This window comes from Microcaecilia unicolor, chromosome 12 (genome assembly GCF_901765095.1).
Source record: "Microcaecilia unicolor chromosome 12, aMicUni1.1, whole genome shotgun sequence".
NCBI classification, from domain to species: domain Eukaryota; kingdom Metazoa; phylum Chordata; class Amphibia; order Gymnophiona; family Siphonopidae; genus Microcaecilia; species Microcaecilia unicolor.
This window is the reverse complement of record NC_044042.1, coordinates 41,271,411-41,286,843: the sequence shown is the minus strand read 5'-3', so window position 1 is coordinate 41,286,843 and position 15,433 is coordinate 41,271,411. Positions and strand designations below refer to the sequence as shown.

General features: G+C 47.3%; 1 protein-coding gene across 6 annotated transcripts in view; it reads right to left on the bottom strand.

Annotated features, from left to right (window-relative positions):
• The window catches only part of NCAM1 (neural cell adhesion molecule 1), a 533,904-nt gene that overhangs the window by 442,449 nt on the left and 76,022 nt on the right, over positions 1–15,433 (bottom strand). The gene's annotated exons all lie outside the window — the stretch shown is intronic.

Here is a 15,433-nt window from a genome sequence, read left to right as displayed (position 1 = left end):
GCTAAGTGCTTTGAAAATATGCCTCTTTGTCAACTGGATGTAATAAGTCCTGTTTGGCAAGTAAAAGAGCAGACTGGAAGGAGGTCAGCAAGAATTTGAAATGTATGAAGTCAGAATGGGCACAGGATTTCAGCCAAAGGCGTTTGGCAGAGCGGGCACAAGAACGTAGGTAGCGGATTCTAGAGGTCAGCCAAGGCTGGGGTTTGATAACGTTTTATAGAACAGGGAATGGGAGGTGCAAGAGTATCCAGAGCAGAGGAGAGAATAGTATTATAGGAAGAGACAGCCTCATTGACAGACTTGGATAACATAGTGGTAGAGAAGAGATTTGAAACACTGGAGGACAGAGTAGAAGGGTCAATAGCCTGAAGATTCCTAAATGTATTGGTTAAGATTGGACAAGACTGAGGAGGAGGGTGTTTAAGTGTGAAAGTTATCAAATGATGATCAGAGAGGGGAAGAGTTGAGGCACAGAAACTGGAGAGTGAGCAGCTTGAGAAGAGGATAAGATCAAGACAGTGGCCATTCTGGTGAGTGGGGGCAGTGCAGCACAGTTGAAGATTGAAAGAGGATGTTAAAGCAAGAAACTGAGAAGCATAAGAGTCAGAGGGATCATTAGCACAAATGTTAAAATCCCCAAGAATGAGGGAAGGAGATGAAGGTTCAAGAAAGAAGGAAAGCCAGGCATCAAAGTCAGTGAGAAAGGAAGAAAGGGACTTATCAGGGGGTCGATAAATGACTGCTACTCGGAGAGGCAGAGGAGCAAATAGACAGATGGAGTGGACTTCGAAGGAAGAAAAACAGTGAGACTGAATTGGAAGAAGAGGCTGAAATCTACAAGAGGGTACCACCTCCGCGGCCAACCGGACAAGAAGTATGGGAGAAAAGATAACCTCCATGGCATAGGGCCGCGACTGAAGCAGAGTCTTCAGGGTAAAGCCAAGTTTCAGTTAGGTCAAGCAGATGGAGAGTACAAGAGATAAAGAGGTCATGGATGTAAGAAAGTTTGTTACAGACAGAGCGCAAGAGAAAGGCAGGGAAGAAGGAGAGGAACAGAAATTAGATTTGAGATATTACGGTGTGACCTGCACAAATAGGATGAAAGCTGATGTGGAGGACCAGGATTGGGGTTAATGTCCCCAGGGGAGAGCAGGAGAAGGAGCAAGAGAGTACGGAGAAGAGTAGGAGAGATATGACAACAACGACAAAGGCGAGATGTACTCAGATAGAAAGGAGATGGATGAATGGAAGGAAGGAAATGTTGAAATTTGAGAGTTGAGAAAAAGGAAGAGAAAAAAAGAGATGGTGAGATGATTATACAGAGGGTGGACAATGTGTTCCTGCAGTATATAGTGGTTTCAGATGGAGAAACAGATTAGGAAGGAACAGTACCAAGAAGAAAAAGTGTACTGGAGCCATAAGTAGTAACTGGGAGAAAAATAAATGTAAAGAGAAAATGCACCGCGCGCCAGATGTCGCGCGGCACCTAGAGCAGAGGCCCTGAGTGGATCAGAATGAACCTGGGAGTCACCCCGGAGAAGGCTGTAAGGATATGCAGATGAGCTGCAAGTCCTCCACAGCACCTGAAAGGCAGCTGGTGGTAGAGCTGGGCACCTCTCAGCCAAGGAAAGGCTTACCAGGGGTTAGGCCAAAGCCAGCATTCCTCCCCCTGAGGGTTGCCTGATCCAACTAAAGAGGTGCAGGAACGGGCCGCTCTACAGAAGCCAGCTGCTGCAAGATGGCACAGGTTCCCGCCAAAACTGAAGAATGAGAAGAATGTGCACCTGTGTCAACTCTAGAAGTGGCTGTTATATCCAAAGCCAATGCTCCCTCCAAATCCAAAAACAGCTCCTTAGCTGTACAGAACTTACAGACTCCTGCTACTGTAAGCCCTCTGCGCTGACACCAAGCAGTGATGGAACTTTATCGTCATGGCACGTTTTTTAATTTTTATCACAAAAAACTCTCCCAAAGTTTGAAGAAAGACATCCCCAGAGTGCCTTGCTGAAGCAAATAGAGCTGCTCTGCCGCTTTTGTTTTGGGGTTTTTTTTTTTTTGTTGTTGGGTTGCTGTTTTTTTTTTTTTTTTAAATCGTGGCTGTCTCTCCTCAGCCTGCGTGTACCCTTCCCACGAAGGGGTCGATGTTTTGCAGTGCACCCAGTGCAGTCTACACATTGAAAGCACAAATTGGGAGGAGGTCTTGGGGGTAGGTACCCCCGAGGCTATTTGAGAACCTCCGCGGGCCTCAGCCTCTGAAATTAAAAGTAACACCGGTGCACAGTAACAGAGAAAATACTAACTAGCAAGGAAAATTTTAATTTACTCAAGAAGAAAATAGTAAGAGACTGAAGGGAATTCTAACAAAGCACAGCTGCCCTGATATGCTTAATGTCCTTGGGGATAGAACTGTAATATTACGTGGTAATAAAATATGATTACTTCAAAATTATCTGTCTCTACTATACAGTTTTAATTTTTCAAAACTAAAAGAATAAAAACATTTTTTTAAAATTACATTTGCAGAAAACCACCCATGCCACATTGTAAACAAAGCAAGGCACTGAACGGGCATGGAGGTTCATCCTATGCTACACTATAAGGTTGCCTTATGATCCAGAGCAGGCCTTGAAAGGCTTTCCTTGGATCTAGGAGCCAGCCCAAGACTTAAGTTAAAGGTTGGAATTGGTCGTATTACATTACATTAAATCAAAAGAATAACCTGTTCAGTTCCATGCAGATAACATCGTTGAATGAGAACCAGAACATTTGGGAATTTACAAAGGCTGAAAACAATGCCCCAAATATGATCATTTCACATATTTTTTAAAAATAAAACAGTCGTCAGTTGTTGATGGAAAGACCAGAAATGATATAGAGAACGGACAGAAGAAGGAAGAGAATTCCATATTGTTACAGTTTGATATGGAATTGAAGCCAAAAGTTGTTTAAGGTATTTAACCAACCTAACTGTGGGAAATAAAGATATTTGCCCCCTCAAAAGCTGTCTTTTCAATATAGAAAAAAATCCCACCCAATAAATAGGAATATTTTCTTGTAGTTTAATGAACCGGTGTACACAAACTTAAAATGACATCTTGCTATAACCGGGAGCCAATGTAACTCATAGTAGTAAAAGGAGTAAGGGAATGATACATACCTGTAGCAGGTGTTCTCCAAGGACAGCAGGCTGATTGTTCTCACGACTGGGTTGACGTCCACGGCAGCCCCCACCAACCGAAAGAAAACTTCGCGGGCGGTCCCGCACGCAGGGCACGCCCACCGCGCATGCGCGGCCGTCTTCCCGCCTGTGCGCGACCGTTCCCGCTCAGTTGAATGACAAGCAAAGGAATGAGTAAAACGCAACTCCAAAGGGGAGGAGGGAGGGTAGGTGAGAACAATCAGCCTGCTGTCCTCGGAGAACACCTGCTACAGGTATGTATCATTCGCTTTCTCCGAGGACAAGCAGGCTGCTTGTTCTCACGACTGGGGTATCCCTAGCTTTCAGGCTCACTCAAAACAAGAACCCAGGTCAATGAACCTCGCAACGGCGAGGGCATAACAGAAATTGACCTAAGAAGAACAACTAACTGAGAGTGCAGCCTGAACAGAATAAAATCGGGTCCTGGAGGGTGGAGTTGGATTCAAACCCCAAACAGATTCTGCAGCACCGACTGCCCGAACCGACTGTCGCGTCGGGTATCCTGCTGGAGGCAGTAATGTGATGTGAATGTGTGGACCGAAGACCACGTCGCAGCCTTGCAAATCTCTTCAATAGTGGCTGACTTCAAGTGGGCCACTGACGCTGCCATGGCTCTAACACTATGAGCCATGACATAACCCTCAAGAGTCAGCCTAGCCTGGGCGTAAGTGAAGGAAATGCAATCTGCTAGCCAATTGGAGATGGTGCGTTTCCCGACAGCAACCCCCTTCCTATTGGGGTCGAAAGAAATAAACAATTGGGCGGACTGTCTGTGGGGCTGTGTCCGCTCCAGATAGAAGGCCAACGCTCGCTTGCAGTCCAATGTGTGCAACTGACGTTCAGCAGGGCGGGTATGCGGTCTGGGAAAGAATGTTGGCAAGACGATTGACTGGTTAAGATGGAACTCCGACACCACCTTTGGCAGGAACTTAGGGTGAGTGCGGAGTACTACTCTGTTATGATGAAATTTGGTATAAGGAGCATGAGCTACCAGGGTCTGCAGCTCACTGACTCTACGAGCTGAAGTAACTGCCACCAAGAAAATGACCTTCCAGGTCAAGTACTTCAGATGGCAAGAATTCAGTGGCTCAAAAGGAGGCATAATCAGCTGGGTGAGGACGACGTTGAGATCCAATGACACTGCAGGAGGCTTAATTGGGGGCCTTGACACAAGCAAGCCTCTCATGAAGCGAACGACTAAAGGCTCTCCAGAGATGGCTTTACCCTCTACACGATAATGATAAGCACTAATCACACTAAGGTGATTCCTTACTGAGTTGGTCTTGAGACCAGACTCTGATAAGTGCAGAAGGTATTCAAGCAGGTTCTGTGCAGGACAAGAACGAGGTTCTAGGGCCTTGCTCTCACACCAGACGACAAACCTCCTCCACTTGAAAAAGTAACTCTTCTTAGTGGAATCTTTCCTGGAGGCAAGCAAGACGCAGGAGACACCCTCAGACAGACCCAATGAAGCAAAATCTACGCCCTCAACATCCAGGCCGTGAGAGCCAGAGACTGAAGGTTGGGGTGCAGAAGCGCTCCGTCGTTCTGCGATATGAGAGTCGGAAAACACTCCAATCTCCACGGTTCTTCGGAGGACAACTCCAGAAGTAGAGGGAACCAGATCTGACGGGGCCAAAAAGGCGCTATCAGAATCATGGTGCCGTGGTCTTGCTTGAGCTTCAGCAAGGTCTTCCCCACCAAAGGTATGGGAGGATAAGCATACAGGAGGCCGTTCCCCCAATGGTCTGGAACAGAACAGAGGCAGCTTGTGGTTGGTCTGAGAGGCGAAAAGGTCCACAGAGGGGTTGCCCCACTCTCGGAAGATCTTGCGTACCACTCTGGAATGGAGCGACCACTCGTGCGGTTGCATAACTCTGCTCAGCCTGTCGGCCAGACTGTTGTTTACACCTGCCAGGTATGTGGCTTGGAGAAGCATGCCAAACTGGCAAGCCCAACGCCACATCCTGACGGCTTCCTGACACAGGGGGCGAGATCCGGTGCCCCCCTGCTTGTTGATGTAATACATTGCAACCTGATTGTCTGTCCGAACTTGGATGATTTGGTACGACAGCCGATCCCTGAAGGCCTTCAGTGCGTTCCAGACCGCTCGGAGCTCCAGGAGGTTGATCTAAAGATCTTGTTCCTGGAGGGACCACACCCTCCATCGACGTTGACGGGGACTCCACCTGAGTGGCGGTCGACACCGGTGCCGCAAGCGGCGTCGGAGGCCTCAACATCAGGCCAGAGCCCGCCAGCGCCTCTATCAACGGCGCCAGGGGCGCAAGCACCCCCGGTGCCGGCAGAGCCTGGCGCATCAGCCCTTCCAGGATCCCGGGAAGGATGGCTCGGAGGCACTCGTCAAGGCCCGCTGTCGGGAAAAGCAGGGGGCCGGTATGGGTGCCGGTGCCGGAAGCTGTTCGGGTCCAGGAGACGGTACCGAGATACCCGCGGACCCACGCAGCAAAACCGACTGAGGGGGAATGCTCCTCCCGGCACTGCTGCTTCCTGGGCGTCGAGTCGTCCCTCGATGTCCCGGAGCTGGCAGTCCCATGCGCCGTGGGCGACCGATGACGGTGCTTCTTGGCTTTCTTGCGATGCCCGTCATCGGCGCTCCGCGGAAGAGACGAGGAGGAGGTGGAGCCCCCCCGGCCTCGAGGTATCGGATCCGACAGGGTTCGGTCCCGATGGCCCTGAGCAGCGGGAGTGGCCGGGGCAGACTGCCCGCGCGGCCGCTCACCACCGCCGTCACCGGCAGGCCGGCGGGCCAAAGGTACCTGTGCTCCTGGGGTCGATGCCATAGTCGGCGCCGACGTCGTCGACATCTGTACCGGTACCGAAGACCCGGCCGTCGACACCGATGCCGTCAAGGTCGACATCGAAGGGCTGGCGCAAGTTCCAAAAAGACGGTCCCGCAGAACTTGCCTCGCCACCTGTGTCCGCTTTCTTAAGCCGAGACACAAGGTGCACGTCTTGGAATTATGCTCCGGGCCGAGGCACTGGAGGCACCAAGCGTGAGTATCGGTCTGCAAGATCTGCCGGCCGCACCAACTACACTTCTTGAATCCGCTTGGGACCTTCGAGGACATCGACCAAAAAATCGCGTCGGCGAAGTCAAAATCGTCGATGGTGGCGGTGAAAAGCACACCTGAAAAAGAAGAATCGATCGCGTGGACGCGCCCTCGCGGCTAAGAACAACGAGGAAAACTCTTTTTGGTTTGTTTTTTTTTTAGAAAGAAAAGTAAACGCGAACGCGTACCGAATAAAGAAAAAAACGCGGCTAGGCCACAAACCGGTTTCCGGGGCTAAGAGAGAGACGGGAACACGTCTCTCTCCAGCGCGGAACGGAAAAAAACTGAGCGGGAACGGTCGCGCACAGGCGGGAAGACGGCTGCGCATGTGCGGTGGGCTTACCCTGCGTGTGGGACCGCCCGCGAAGTTTTCTTCCGGTTGGTGGGGGCTGCCATGGATGTCAACCCAGTCGTGAGAACAAGCAGCCTGCTTGTGCTCGGAGAATAGATATATCCAATCTTAAAGAAAAAAAAAATCACTCATTGTTAAATTCTGCATTGTTTGCAACCTTCTCAATAAAGTATTGGTGCATCCCATGTATACCACATTACAATAATCTAATTTCCATAGTAATAGAGATTGTACTATAAGTCTAAAAGATTGTTCAAAGTTTTTACAACTCAATTTTAATTTTCTTAATAAAAAAGAATGCTTTACTACCTTATTAATTTGATTGATCATCATCAATTTACCATCCACTTCAATTCCTAAAATGCTAGAAAAAAATTAAAACTGCATCTTATTGATAGAAAAATTTTCTGTACCCTCAATCTCTTTTTCAGAGCACATCCAAAGGAATTTTAATTTTCAATAATATTGAGGCATTTTTGAATTTCACTCAAAATATCCATATATGCTTTAGGAGCTGATAAAAGTAAGGTGATATCATCAGCATATATGTAAAAGCAAAATAATTTCAACTGCTCCAAATGTCTCCCTAATGGCTGTAGAAGGACACTAAATAAGATGGGGTAAACAGGCGAGCACTGCGGTACCCCATAAACAGGTATCCAACCGGCTGATAAAACACCCTGCATTTTACCTCTACAATTCCTACATTGAAAAGTAAAAAAAAAAAAAGAAACAGTTAAGTTCTTTGCTCATCCTGGTAGGTTAAGAGAAGACTGTCCTCCCGATACCTCTGAGGAAAGGAAGAACAGCTTCCTCTTGCCTGGGGAGGCATGAGCCTACAGTGCTAATACCATGTTGAATTGTGGTCCAAGCCTAGGCAACTTAAGCAAACCAAGTGGCGATTGAAACGCTGGATGTTTTCACTGTACTCTAGGCAAGGCTGAGCTCCCAATACCAACTGGGACTTCACAGAAAAATATAATTTAAAATTGAAATAAAATAAAATAAAGAGACACATCATTTGAAGATGCAGAAATTAAAAAAAAAAACACAAAAATATCAGGAGAGCTTTGTTTTCACATCCATTTGGCACAGCAGAAAAACAGAAATATGGAGCTAAGGAGACTGTTGTGCGCACAATGGCTGTGCATACTAAGGGGTCCTTTTACTAAGCAGTGGTAAGCACTAACACATGCCAAAATGTACCACCACGGGGCACGCTCAGGCGCCTGGCAGTAGTTCAGGCATCTGCTCACATATCCTCGGCACTAAAAAACACTTTGCATTTTTTAGCCCCAGGGACGTGTTTGGGGGTAGAGGGTAGGTATGCCCAACACTGCTGCATGCCAAACAATTAGCGCATGGTTAGCACGTGTGCCCTTTCCGCCTGCTAAACAGGTGTCAGTAAGGGTTTACACGCTAATGGCCATGTGCTAATTTGGAAATTAGCGCCTGGCCGTTAATAGAAAACATGGAAATGCTGCCATTTTCTAGCTGCTCTAAAAGTGGTCTCAGCGCACAGGGAAACCCATGCGCTAATCTTAGCACATAGCCCCATTTAGCGCAGCTTAGTAAAGGGGCCTCTAAAGTTTTACACTACGTTCTGAGATCTAGTAGAGCTGATCAGATGATTTTATGTTTTCCAGCGGTTACCAAAATTCGATCTAGGAAACTGCATTTGTCTTTTTCATTTGAAGCAGCAATGGTGTGGAACACATTGCCAACTTCAGTTAGAATGTTAAGAAATTACTGTATTTTTAGGAAGGCAGTAAAAACTTATTTGTTTCAGAAGTATGTGTCAGCAAATGGGCAACTACAGTAATCATTAAACAAATGGATAAAATTTCAGGACGTTCATTGTAATATATTATTCTGGAATTGTTAATTAGACCAGGAGTCTTATGGAAGGTAAAATTAGTTCTTTCCTGATAATTTTCTTTCCATTAGTCCCAACAGATCAATCCATAGACTAGTGGGTTATGTCCCTCTACCAGCAGGTGGAGATAGAGAGAACCTCAGAGGTTTACTATATGTGGTCATGTGCAGTCACCTTAACTTCAGTATTGTTGATACCAAAGCAGTGGAAGACGAAAGAGGAAGTCCTCTCCTGCCTGCATAAAGCCCATGTAGGCTCCTCAATCGCTCCTGCGGGAGGGTAACAGAAGGTTTCCTTTATGTTTTGATTTGATTTATTTTGCCTTTTTTTTTTTTATAGCCAAAAACCAAATGAAGGAATCTGAAGAAACTGAGGCAACTAGAAGAAAACACTCAACCCAGATCAATAAAGGGCTGGCCTCTGGATTGATCTGTTGGGACTAATGGAAAGAAAATTATAAGGTAAGCCGGTGCTATTGCCTGTCTTCGGTTCTCTTTCTGGATTGGAAGAGCAGTAGGTTTTGAAGTATTTGGATGTCAAACGGGTGTTGTAGCACGATATTAGGTCTACTGATGACATCCAGTGATCTGATTGTTTCTTTGTTCTGGTTGGAGGTGCAGCCTCTAACCTCTCTATTTCTCGATGGCTCTAAGTAATGATTGCATCGGCTTATTCTTTTTCTGGGATGTCTGTTCCAGAGCATATTCAGGCTCGCTCTACAAGATTTCAGACAGCCTCGTGGGCAGAGAGTTATCTGGTGCCTTCAGAAGATTTTTGTAAGGCGGTGTCCTGGTTGTCTCTGCATTCCTTTTTGTAAGCATTAATGTTTAGACATTCTCAGTCATCGTCAAGTTGTTTTATAGTGTGCGTTTCTGTCGCCGGGGCTACTAGGGTCCCTCCCATATTTTCACTGCTTTGTTACTTCCCATCAGTCACATTCTGGGCCGGTCCGGAGGGATGCTAAGGAAGGTAAATTAGACCTTACCTGCTAATTTGCTTTCCCTTAGTCCCTCCGGACCGGCCCAGATCCTTCCCTTCAGATATCGGTGTTTGTTTGGAGCTGTGTTGTTAATTTCTTGATCTATATAGTAAAAAAAAAAAAATCTTACTGTAATGTATGTCCTGTATGAAGGACCATGACATGTTTGAAGGCACTTACCCGTTGTTGGCAATGTGCCGGTGGCTGCTCAGGTTTTTGGATGCACAGGTTCTGTATTTCTCCTATGACTTTCCTTCTGCTTTGGTACTTTATTACTGGATCTTTCTCTAGCTGGCAGGGGCTCTTATTGACTGGCTAGAGTCACAACTTTTTTTCTCAGTCTCCACCTGCTGGAAGACGTACACAACCCATCAGTCACATTCTGGGCCGGTCCGGAGGGACGCTAAGGAAGAACTAATTTTACCTTCCATAGTGTCCCACAGATCAATACACAGGCCGAGGTTACAGGCGCTGCCACATCAAATCTGGAATGCCTAGCGTTGCCATGTCAAGCCTGCAAAGCCTGGCAAGGGAAGGACAGCAGATTAAGTGGGCGATCTGCAAAAGCCATCCACGGCAGGAGAGAGGACCAAGTGGCCGAACTACAAAGGGCAGCCACGGAAGCCAGACGGGACAAGGAAAAGGAAATCAACTGCGCTCTGGAAGAAAGTGCTGCCACCCGCAACGGGAGAGACTGTCCCACACAGAGGCCAGCTGAAGAAATTGCCTCTCTCAGCCAACGGCCACTGCAGCTCTTGAAGCCAGATCCCCTTTCTTGTGACCAGCCAGAGGACAACATGAGGGTATGCCGGGAGGCATTTCTGCTCAGCAGGTCAGGAATCTGATGATCCTACCGCAGTGTGGGTGTTTCGTAAGGAGTTGCCACCTTCCTATAGACCTAAGGCTCTCCAGGTTCTGAATCTGTCTGCTTCTGATCCTGCCACCGCTACATCTGCTAATCTGCTATAGTCTTTAGCAGTGCATAAGGCGATGTAGGAAGTCACTTCTGCTCAGTGGGTCATCCCAGGCACTGCCCCACTATGCAGAGACGTAGCAAGGTGGGGTGCAAGGGGAGCAGCTGCTCTCCTAAAAGGATTTTGAATAAAATGGCACTTATGCGGAACAGCTCTTCAGCTTCACACCGACGCCTATTCTACAAAATGTCTTGCTCCTCCTGACATTAAAACCGTTATGCCCACATCTGCCAATCTAAACATGGCAAGCCTTCTTATGGTACCGTCCTATGGTCCCAAGCAAAGCAAGAAGAAAATGTTGACCAACGGAACTTGCTGGTCACTTTCAAATAGTATAGGAGTATATGGTGAACATCCAAGAACCGGGAAGAGAAAAAGGTGGAATGGGATGGAAGGCAGAAACCACCGTATGCAGAAAAGACAGGACTGTGTGCCCGTCACCAGTAGAAATCCAGAGGATCTCAAACGAATGAAGTTGGGAGTTCTGAGAACCTGCCTGGACTGGATTGCTAAAGAAAACTAGGCTGCCCAGGACAATAGCCCTGGTGTCGTAAAGATAAGGGCGAGCCTGACCCAACCGAAAAGAACTTGTAGACATGTCCTCAGGAAGACGCTGAGTCTATAAGTCACCCAGGTCTTCCACCAACTTCACAGAGTCCTCAAACAATAGCTGCCCTGAAAAGTGAGCTGAACCAGCCATCATTAGAAGCTGCATTCACCTCCCAGCAGTGCAACTACATCAAATGACAGGCTGTGACCACCAAAAACGTCTGTTTGACGCCCGAAACAAATCATAGACGAAAACTGGCAATTAAGCCGGCCTCGACTCTATATCTGGCAAGTGAGGAGGCGGTCGACTGTCTGCCTTCTGGAAAGGATCCGAAATCTGTTGCCACCAGCTACGGAACACCCTAGCAGCCTACAAGCTGCAGATAGCCACCTCCAGGGAGAGAGAATTGATATATCAGCAGAAAGCTGTGTTGAAATCACCCACTGAGACCAAGTTGGCTTGAAGGGAACCATAGAGATTGGGACCAAAGCAGAGAAGGAACCCCTGAAGTGGTCTGATACGGACTGGTCTGATACAGACTCAGGCCCATGGAATGTCCAAGAAAGAGAACTTTGTACCCATAACTTGAACCTATTCCCATATCCTGGACCTGGTAGGGAAAGTAAAACCTGACTTGGATTGGCATCTGTTGCTGAGGAGCAAAAGAAAGAAAGGAGTTCCCAAGCCTATATGGAACAGAACTCCCTGATAAGCCAAGATTTGTGAGGGAAACAGCTGACTCTTGGTGACACTGATTACCAATCCTAAGGACTGAAGACGAGTAGGTATCTTGGATGACGTTTGCAGAGTCTCTTGATAGAGAGAGCCACAAATCAGTCAGTCACGAGGTATGGATGAACCTGCAATCCATCCACACGAAGGAAAGCTGCCACTACCACCATGACCTTGCAAAAATGTCCTCGGCAACGTGGAAAGGCTGAATAACATGGTCATAAATTGCTAAGACCCTCTGCAGCAAGGAGCACTGGGAATATTAAAGTAAGTTTCCTTGAGATCCAGGGAGGCTAGAAACTCTCCTCACCAGACAGAACTATTACACACTGCAAGGTTTCCATTGTGAAAAGTTGAACCGTAAACACCTTAGACTCTTATGATGTCCAAACTCAGTTGGAAGGAAGCTACCTGGTTGGAACTACAAAACAAAGGGAACAACTTCCCATTCCCCAATTGCAACTGGAGACAGACTTGACTGTGCCTAAAGGAAGAAACGTTGACAAGGTGGCAAGAACTGCCTGACAGCATTTGAGCTTGCATGTAGACTCCAAGAAAAATCTATAGTGAAGTTCAGGTTGTAACTGTGCGATAAAAAACTAAGACACATCTGAGCTGAGGTATTCTTGTTCCACTCCTCCTGCCTGAGGAGTGAACTGAGACTCCATCATTGGATGATGTAGCAGGCATAGGTTGACCTGGAGCTGAAACAGAGCTCATTCTACCAGCATCCAGGTGGCTTGTCATAGTGGAAGTGGAAACCCTGAAAGTGGTTTTCCTGGCCCCACAAAACCTATGACAAAACCAAGCAGATTAAAAATCATCCTTAAACTCGTCCCCTGGCAATCTCCGAGACTTGGAAGTCCCTCAGGTCTTTTACCCAACTGCCCTAGATCTTCTCCAGTCCCAAGATTACTTCCAAAAGACAGGTTACCAAATGTGACTTGGAAGCCACATCAGTGGTCTGATGCCTAAGCCAGAGCTAACTTTTTGCAGATAGGGACAAGAATTGGCTGGTGTGACTGTGCACTATAACTGCTGCGCATTGGAGCTAACAAGTGTGGCTGAGAACCAGAGACAGATGGTGTAGCAGAATATGGCTGTTGCACCATTACGCACTACAGATAGCAAGCTGAAGTGGGTCGTGAAGCAGCACCCCTAGAGCTCTGTGCTTACTCTCAGCTCCATGGATAAATCCTTCTTATCTGTTCCCTTCTCCACTACTGCCAACTCCAGACTTTGCGCCTTCTGTCTCGCTGCACCCTACGCCTAGAATAAACTTCCTGAGCCCCTACGTCTTGCCCCATCCTTGGCCACCTTTAAATCTTGACTGAAAGCCCACCTCTTTAACATTGCTTTTGACTCATAACCACTTGTAACCACTCGCCTCCACCTACCCTCCTCTCTTCCTTCCTGTTCACATTAATTGATTTGATTTGCTTACTTTATTTATTTTTTGTCTATTAGATTGTAAGCTCTTTGAGCAGGGACTGTCTTTCTTCTATGTTTGTGCAGCGCTGCGTACGCCTTGTAGCTCTATAGAAATGCTAAATAGTAGTAGTAGTAGTAGCTGATTGCAACAACTATTAAGCTACCTCTACACTGAAGTAGTTCCTGGACCTCTTCTCATGAAATTTAGGTACCCCATACCATGAAAAGATGCCAAAAATGCCATAGAAGCAATTAGAGGTACCTGGTATGCTGCAGACACAGGGGGTAGCTGAGGCTAGTATGCAAAGGTGTGGCCAGTATCAGTGTGCAAAGAGAAAGACAGAAGGGCAATCTTTAGTACAGTAGAGTTCTGATAACTGTTCCAGTCATGCAAGAACTGCTTGGCCAGGCAAGCAATAAGAGAGAATGAAATAAAATATGCCCCACTGGAAACCTAGCTGAGCCCACAGTTTCTAATAGGATTTCTAGCCCATTATAAACCATGAAATTTCACTGCTTTGTCTCCCTCTGATCACCATGAATATCTCCCTGTCCCCCATCCTCTCAGCCCTCTCTGTTTCTCACCTAGCCCACCCCTTCCTCATCCTTTGATGTTTCACTTTTATATGCTGTTACTTATCAAAATTTGCGTATTTCTGATCTGACGAAGAAGGGCTACCTTCGAAAGCTAATCAGAAAATGTATTAAGGTAGTCCAATAAAGCAAAGATACATACCTGTAGCAGGTATTCTCCAAGGACAGCAGGCTGATTGTTCTCACATGTGGGTCGGCGTCCACGACAGCCCAGGAAACTGCAAATTTTTCTACAGCAAAATTTTAAAAGCTTTGCCAGAGCCTTCTAGCGAGCAAATCGCGCATGCACAGACGACTTCCCGCCCGTCGCGTGACTGTTCCCGCTCAGTTTAATCAAAAAGCAAATAATAAACAAACAACTCAAAAGGGGAGGTGGGTGGGTTTGTGAGAACAATCAGCCTGCTGTCCTCGAAGAATACCTGCTACAGGTGTGTATCTTCCCTTTCTCCGAGGACAAGCAGGCTGCTTGTTCTCGCATGTGGGGTATCCCTAGCCCCCAGGCTCACTCAAAACAACAAAGAAAGGTCAATTGGGCCTCGCAACAGTGAGGACATAACTGAGATTGACCTACGAAGAAACAGCTAACTGAGAGTGCAACCTGGAACAGAACAAAAATGAGCCTAGGGGGGTGGAGCTGGATTCTAGACTCCAAACAGATTCTGCAACACCGACTGCCCGAACCGACTGTCACGTCGGGAATCCTGCTGAAGCCAGTAATGAGATGTGAATGTGTGGACTGATAACCACGTCGCAGCCTTGCAAATCTCTTCAACAGTGGCTGACTTCAAGTGGGCCACTGACGCTGCCATGGCTCCAACACTATGAGCCGTGACATGACCCTCAAGAGTCAGCCCAGCTTGGGCATAAGTGTAGGAAATGCAATCTGCTACCCAACTGGAGATTGTGCAGTTCCCAACAGCAACTCCCCTTCTGTTGGGATCGAAAGAAACAAACAATTGGGCGGACTGTCTGAAGGGGCTTGTCCGCTCCACATAGAAGGCCAATACTCTCTTGCAGTCCAATGTATGCAACTGATGTTCAGCAGGGCGGGTATGAGGACGGGGAAAAAATGTTGGCAAGACAATTGACTGGTTCAGATGGAACTCCGACACCACCTTCGGCAAGAACTTAGGGTGCGTACGGAGGACGACTCTATTATGATGAAATTTAGTATAAGGAGCATGGGCTACCAAGGCTTGGAGCTCACTGACTCTACAAGCTGAAGTAACCGCCACCAAGAAAATGACCTTCTAATCAAGTACTTCAGATGGCAGGAATTCAGTGGCTCAAAAGGAGCTTTCATCAGCTGGGTGAGAACGATGTTGAGATCCCATGAAACTGGTGGAGGTTTGACAGGAGGCTCATGAAGCGAACTAAAGGCTGTCCAGAGATAGGCTTACCCTCTACACGGCGATGATAAGCACTGGGTGAGATGGGACTTGAGATAATTTATGACAAACCCCAGCAGCTCTAGCACCCGAATAGTCATTTGCATGGACTCCAGAGCACCTTCCTTTGAGGTGCTCTTCACCAGCCAATCGTCAAGATAAGGAAACACTTGCACTCCCAGTCTGCGTAGCAACGCTGCAACTAGAGCTAGGCATTTGGTAAACATTCTGGGCGCAGACGCCAGGCTAAAGGAAGTACAAGCTACTGAAAGTGCTGTGTTCCCAGC